The sequence below is a fragment of the Triticum urartu genome, chromosome 1A (genome assembly GCF_056163025.1).
Source record: "Triticum urartu cultivar PI428250 chromosome 1A, HENAU_Tu73, whole genome shotgun sequence".
NCBI lineage: Eukaryota > Viridiplantae > Streptophyta > Magnoliopsida > Poales > Poaceae > Triticum > Triticum urartu.
The window spans coordinates 117,961,540-117,968,025 of NC_141873.1; positions in this window are offsets into that span (position 1 = coordinate 117,961,540).

The following is a 6,486-nucleotide window of genomic DNA, read 5'->3' on the forward strand; positions in this document are numbered from 1 at the left end:
ATCTTGCCATTTCGTTGGGCGCCCACCGGAGCTCCTCGTTGGTGGCATGCTGGAGCTTATCGGCCCACCTCCACGCAGCGACGAGGCGCCCAATGCCTATGACCTTCCCCGCGAAGTACCCGTCTTCGTACACCTCCTCGTCACGACGACGCGCCCGCCCCCAAAGCTCCGCCACCTCCTTTTTCCGGGCGGCATCATGGGATTCACAGGCCACCTGGTACTTGGCTTCCTCCTCCGCCATCTCCTTCTTGAATGCCACTTGTCTGGCTTTCTCAGCCAACGGCAGCGACTTCCACAGACAAAGATTGTACTGGCCCCAAAACCAATCCAAAGTTGAGGGGTCTGGCGCAATCTCGTCAGGCGGCGCATAGGGGTCCTAGTTGCTGCTAATCGAGTGAGCATCCTCGGGGGGCGTCGACTCCTCGTCGGCGCGTGGGCAGACCGGCGGCGCCATGGCAGATATTTGAGAGAGAGAGGGAGGGCGAGCGAGGGGAGGATGTAGATGAGAATGCAGGCGAGACGACGTGAGCAAGGTAGTATTTATTGGCGGCCGGAATCTAGATCGACATGGACAGTACACACGCTGGTCGCCGGAATTTATGAGTACTGTAGTTTGAATTACACACAATTCCCACAGGAAAATCCATGTGTGAACATAATAGCCAAAATCCGTGTGTGAACATAATAGCTGACGGTTTCCAATGCAGAACCGTGTCTGATTAATGATCCCCACCACTCACTTACCAAACCTCGAGCCGCGAGATAGAGTGCCAATCGTGTGGGGGGCGGTTGTCTTGCCAGATCTTTACAGTTTCTTTTTTGAACACCAGATATTTACATCGTCTGATGATTTTTTTAACTCGCACACAAGTACACAAAAATAGGATTTTTCAAACCATTATGGTTAGGCGTTCCATGTAGATGTAGTTCAAATTTGAATTACGGTCATTAAATGGTTATAAAATCACTTAAATGTCTTTAAAAGGTCAAATGACCCCTGAAATTTTCCAAATTTTCACAAGACAGTTGTATTAGTGCACGTTAAACGTAGAAAAAAAATTTGAAGGCTGTAAGAGGAAGCTATCCCCCGTTCGTCATCAAACATGCATTGTTCCCTCTCGGAACCACGAACCTTCTAGTGAGTTGCTCCGGTTTGTGAGGGGTGTGTGTCCAAACTTTCGTCAAACATGCCAAATTTTTTACCACATCATCTTGGTGGCATGACATTAAATCAAGCAAGGTTTCATGTTTTTCTTATCATTTTTATTTTTTTGGAATTAAAATGCCATGGCACTCTATGCATGTGTGCCCATGCCTTGAGACCAATATGTTTGAAAATTCCTTCAAATTTACTGCACATGGAATTAACTTTCACACAAGTACACAAAAATATGATTTTTCAAACCGTTATGATTAGGCTTTGCATGTAGATGTAGTTGAAATTTGAATTATGTTCATTAAATGGTTAGAAAATCACTTAGATGTCTTTAAAAGGTCAAATGACCCCTGAAATTTTCCAAATTTTCACAAGCCAGTAGTATTAGTGCACGTTAAATGTAGAAAAAAAATTGAAGGCCGTAAGAGGAAACTATCTCCCATTCGTCATCAAACATGCATTGTTCCCTCTCGGAACCACGAACCTTCTAGTGAGTTGCTCCCATTTGTGAGGGGTGTGTGCCCAAACTTTCGTCAAACATGCCAATTTTTTTACCACATCATCTTGGTGGCATGACATTAAATCAAGCAAGGTTTCATGTTTTTCTGATCATTTTTTAATTTTTTGGAATTAAAATGCCATGGCACTCGATGCATGTGTGCCCATGCCTTGAGACCAATATGTTTGAAAATTCCTTCTAATTTACTACACATGGAATTAACTCACACACAAGTACACAAAAATATGATTTTTCAAACCGTTATGGTTAGGCGTTGCATGTGGATGTAGTTCAAATTTGAATTACGGTCATTAAATAGCTAGAAAATCACTTAAATTTCTTTAAAATGTCAAATGACCCCTGAAATTTTCAAAAATTTCACATGATAGTTGTATTAGTGCACGTTAGACGTAGAAAAAAAATTGAAGGCCATAAAAGGAAGCTATCTCTCGTTCATCATGAAACATGCATTGTTCCCTCTCAGAACCATGAACCTTCTAGTGAGTTGCTCTGGTTTGTGAGGTGTGTGTGTCCAAAATTTCGTCAAACATGCCAATTTTTTTACCACATCATCTTAGTGGCATGACATTAAATCAACCAAGGTTCCATGTTTTTCTGATCATTTTTTTAATTTTTTGGAATTAAAATGCCTTGTCACTCCATGCATACATATGCATGTGTCCATGTCGTGAGACCAATATGTTTGAAAATTCCTACTAATTTACTGCACATGGAATTAACTTGCACACAAGTACACAAATATGATTTTTCAAACCATTTTGGTTAGGTGTTGCATGTAGATGTAGTTCAAATTTGAATTACGGTCATTAAATGGCTAGAAAATCACTTAAATGTCTTTAAATGGTCAAATGACCCCTAGAATTTTCAAAAATTTCACATTACAGTTGTAGTAGTGCATGTTAGACGTAGAAAACAAATTGAAGGCCGTAAGAGGAAGCTATGTCACATTCGTCATCAAACATGCATTGTTCCCTCTCGGAACCACGAGCCTTCTAGTGAGTTGCTTCGGTTTTGTGAGGGGTGTGTGTCCAAACTTTTGTCAAACATGCTAATTTTTTTACCACATCATCTTGGTGGCATGACATTACATCAACCAAGATTTCATGTGTTTCTGATATTTTTTTAATTTTTTGTATTAAAATGCCATGTCACTCCATGCATACATATGCATGTGTCCATGTCGTGAGACAAATATGTTTGAAAATTCCTTCTAATTTAGTGCACATGGAATTAACTCGCTCACAAGTACACAAATATGATTTGTCAAACCGGTATGGTTAGGCGTTGCATGTAGATGTAGTTCAAATTTGAATTAAATGGTTAGACAATCACTTAAATGTCTTTAAAAGGTCAAATGACCCCTAGAATTTTCCAAAATTTCACATTACAGTTGTAGTAGTGCACGTTAAACATAGAAAAAAATTGAAGGCCGTAAGAGGAAGCTATCTCCCGTTCGTCATCAAACATGCATTGTTCCCTCTCGGAACCACGAGCCTTCTAGTGAGTTGCTCTGGTTTGTGAGGGGTGTGTCCAAACTTTTGTCAAACATGCCATTTTTTCCACATCATCTTGGTGGCATGACATTACATCAACTAAGGTTTCATGTGTTTTTGATATTTTTTTAATTTTTTTGGAATTAAAATGTCATGTCACTCCATGATTAATTGTGTCATAACCTTGAGACCAATATATTTGAAAATTCCTTCCAATTTACTGCACTTGGAATTAAATCACACACAAGTACACAAAATATGAGTTTTCAAACCATTATGGTTAGCTATTGCATGTACATGTAGTTCAAATTTCAATTACGGTTATTAAATGGCTAGAAAATCACTTAAATGTCTTAAAAGGTCAAATGACCCCTGAAATTTTCCAAAATTTGACATGATAGTTGTATTAGTACTACAAAATTTCTCATACGTTTAAAACACCATCTGTTGCCACTGTTGGAAATATGCCCTAGAGGCAATAATAAAAGGGTTATTATTATTATATTTCCTTGTTCATGATAATTGTCTATTGTTCATGCTATAATTGTGTTATCCGGAAATCATAATACATGTGTGAATACATAGACGACAACATGTCCCTAGTGAGCCTCTAGTTGACTAGCTCGTTGATCAATAGATGGTTACGGTTTCCTGACCATGGACATTGGATGTCATTGATAACGGGATAACATCATTAGGATAATGATGTGATGGACAAGACCCAATCTTAAGCATAGCACAAGATCATGTGGTTCGTCTGCTAAAGCTTTTCTAATGTCAACTATCTTTTCCTTAGACCATGAGATTGTGCAACTCCCGGATACTGTAGGAATGCTTTGGGTGTGCCAAATGTCACAACGTAACTGGGTGCCTATAAAGGTGCACTACGGGTATCTCCAAAAGTGTCTGTTGGGTTGGCACGAATCGAGACTGGGATTTGTCACTCCGTATAACGGAGAGGTATCTCTGGGCCCACTCAGTAAGACATCATCGTAATGAGCTCAATGTGACTAAGGGGTTGGTCACGGGATGATGTGTTACGGAACGAGTAAAGAGACTTGCCGTAACGAGATTGAACAAGGTATCGGTATACCGACGATCGAATCTCGGGCAAGTGCTATACCGGTAGATAAAGGGAATCGTATATGGGATTGATTGAATCCTCGACATCATGGTTCATCTGATGAGATCATCGTGGAACATGTGGGAGCCAACATGGGTATCCAGATCCCGCTGTTGGTTATTGGCTGGAGAGATGTCTCGGTCATGTCTGCATGATTCCTGAACCCGTAGGGTCTACACACTTAAGGTTTGATGACACTAGGGTTATAGGGAAAGTTTGTACATGGTTACCGAATGTTGTTTGGAGTCCCGGATGAGATCCTGGACATAACGAGGAGTTCCGGAATAGTCCGGAGACAAAGATTTATATATGGGAAGTCCTTATTCGGTCGCCGGAAGTGTTCGGGAGTTTATCGGTAAGGATGGCAATGGGTCGGGTTTGGATCGGGTTGAACAATATCAAATCCATATCCATATCCATGAAGACAGTCTTTGCCCGCCCATGAAAAAATCCATGGGTGAAAAATTGTGTCCTTGTCCAAATCCGATGGATATCCATATCCACTGGATATCCATTGGGTCCTCTCGAGATATATAAATAAAACTTAACACAATATTAACATAAACTATTCCATTCTTCACCTCGTGGAAGGCTAGGCTTCACTTATGGTAAATCAACATCTAGTAACAACCTAAGATCATTTAGTATTTTTCTAACAAATGAGAATGACGAGTCATTTAAGAAGGAGATAAAAATAAGGGATGGGGTGTTGGAGTATGTTACAGAGGGGATTGACTGTCAACTTATAAAAGTTACGATGGGGATTGTATGATTTCTTATGCATGTTTTAGATAAAAAAAGTGTAAAATTGTTGTGGGACATGTGAACGTGGGGGCAGGGATGGCAGATTTTTTTCCCATTAAGTCATACTATTGGGTCGGGTTTGGGTATATCCATGGGTACAAGATTATATCCATGCCCTACCCACGAACAATCGGGTCGGGTTTGGGCGCCGCCCATGGACACAAAAGCATATCCAAACCCTATCCATTCGGGTCGGATATCCATGGATATCCATGTCCATGGATAAAATTGCCATCCTTATTTATCGGTATTGTACCGGGACCACCGAAAGGGTTCCCGGGGGTCCACCTCCCCCGGAGGGCCCTATAGGCTGAATATGGAGGGGGAACCAGCCCCTAGGTGGGCTGGGCGCCCAACCCCCTAGGGCCCATGCACCTAGGGTTTGGGGGAACCCTAAAGGGGGCGCCCCCTTGGCCGCCGCCCCCCTCTAGATCCATCTGGAGGGGGCTAGCCCCCCTCTCCCTTGCCCCTATAAATAGAGGGGAGGTGGGAGGGCAGCCGCACCACATCCAAGGCGCAGCCCTCCCCTCCCCAACACCTCCTCCTCCCGCGGCACTTGGCGAAGCCCTGCCGGAGCACCACGCTTCTCCAACACCACCACGTTGTCGTGCTGCTGCTGGACGGAGTCCTCCCCAACCTCTCCCTCTCTCCTTGTTGGATCAAGGCATGGGAGACGTCATCGGGCTGCACGTGTGTCGAACGCGGAGGCGCCGTTGTTCGGTGCTTTGATCGGAATCAACCGCGATCTGAATCGCCACGAGTACGACTCCCTCATCCGCGTTCTTGTAACGCTTCTGTGTCGCGGTCTTCAAGGATATGAAGATGCACTCCCCTCTCACTATCGTTGCTAGTTTCTCCATAGATTGATCTTGGTGATGCGTAGAAAATTTTAAATTTCCGCAACGATCCCCAACAGTGGCATCATGAGCTAGGTCTATGCGTAGTTTCTATGCACGAGTAGAACACAAGTTGTTGTGGGCGTCGATTTTGTCAATTTACTTGCCGTTACTAGTCTTGTCTCAATTCGGCGGCATCGTGGGATGAAGCGGCCCGGACCGACCTTACACGTACTCTTACGTGAGACTGGTTCCACCGACTAACATGCACTAGTTGCATAAGGTGGCTAGCGGGTGTCTGTCTCTCCCACTTTAGTCATATCGGATTTGATGAAAAGGGTCCTTATGAAGGGTAAATAGAAATTGGCATATCATGTTGTGGTTTTGGCGTAGGTAAGAAACGTTCTTGCTAGAAACCTATAGCAGCCACGTAAAAACCTTGCAACAACAATTAGAGGACGTCTAACTTGTTCTTGCAACATATGTCGTGTGATGTGATATGGCCAAAAGGATGTGATGAATGATATATGTGATGTATGAGATTGATCATGTTC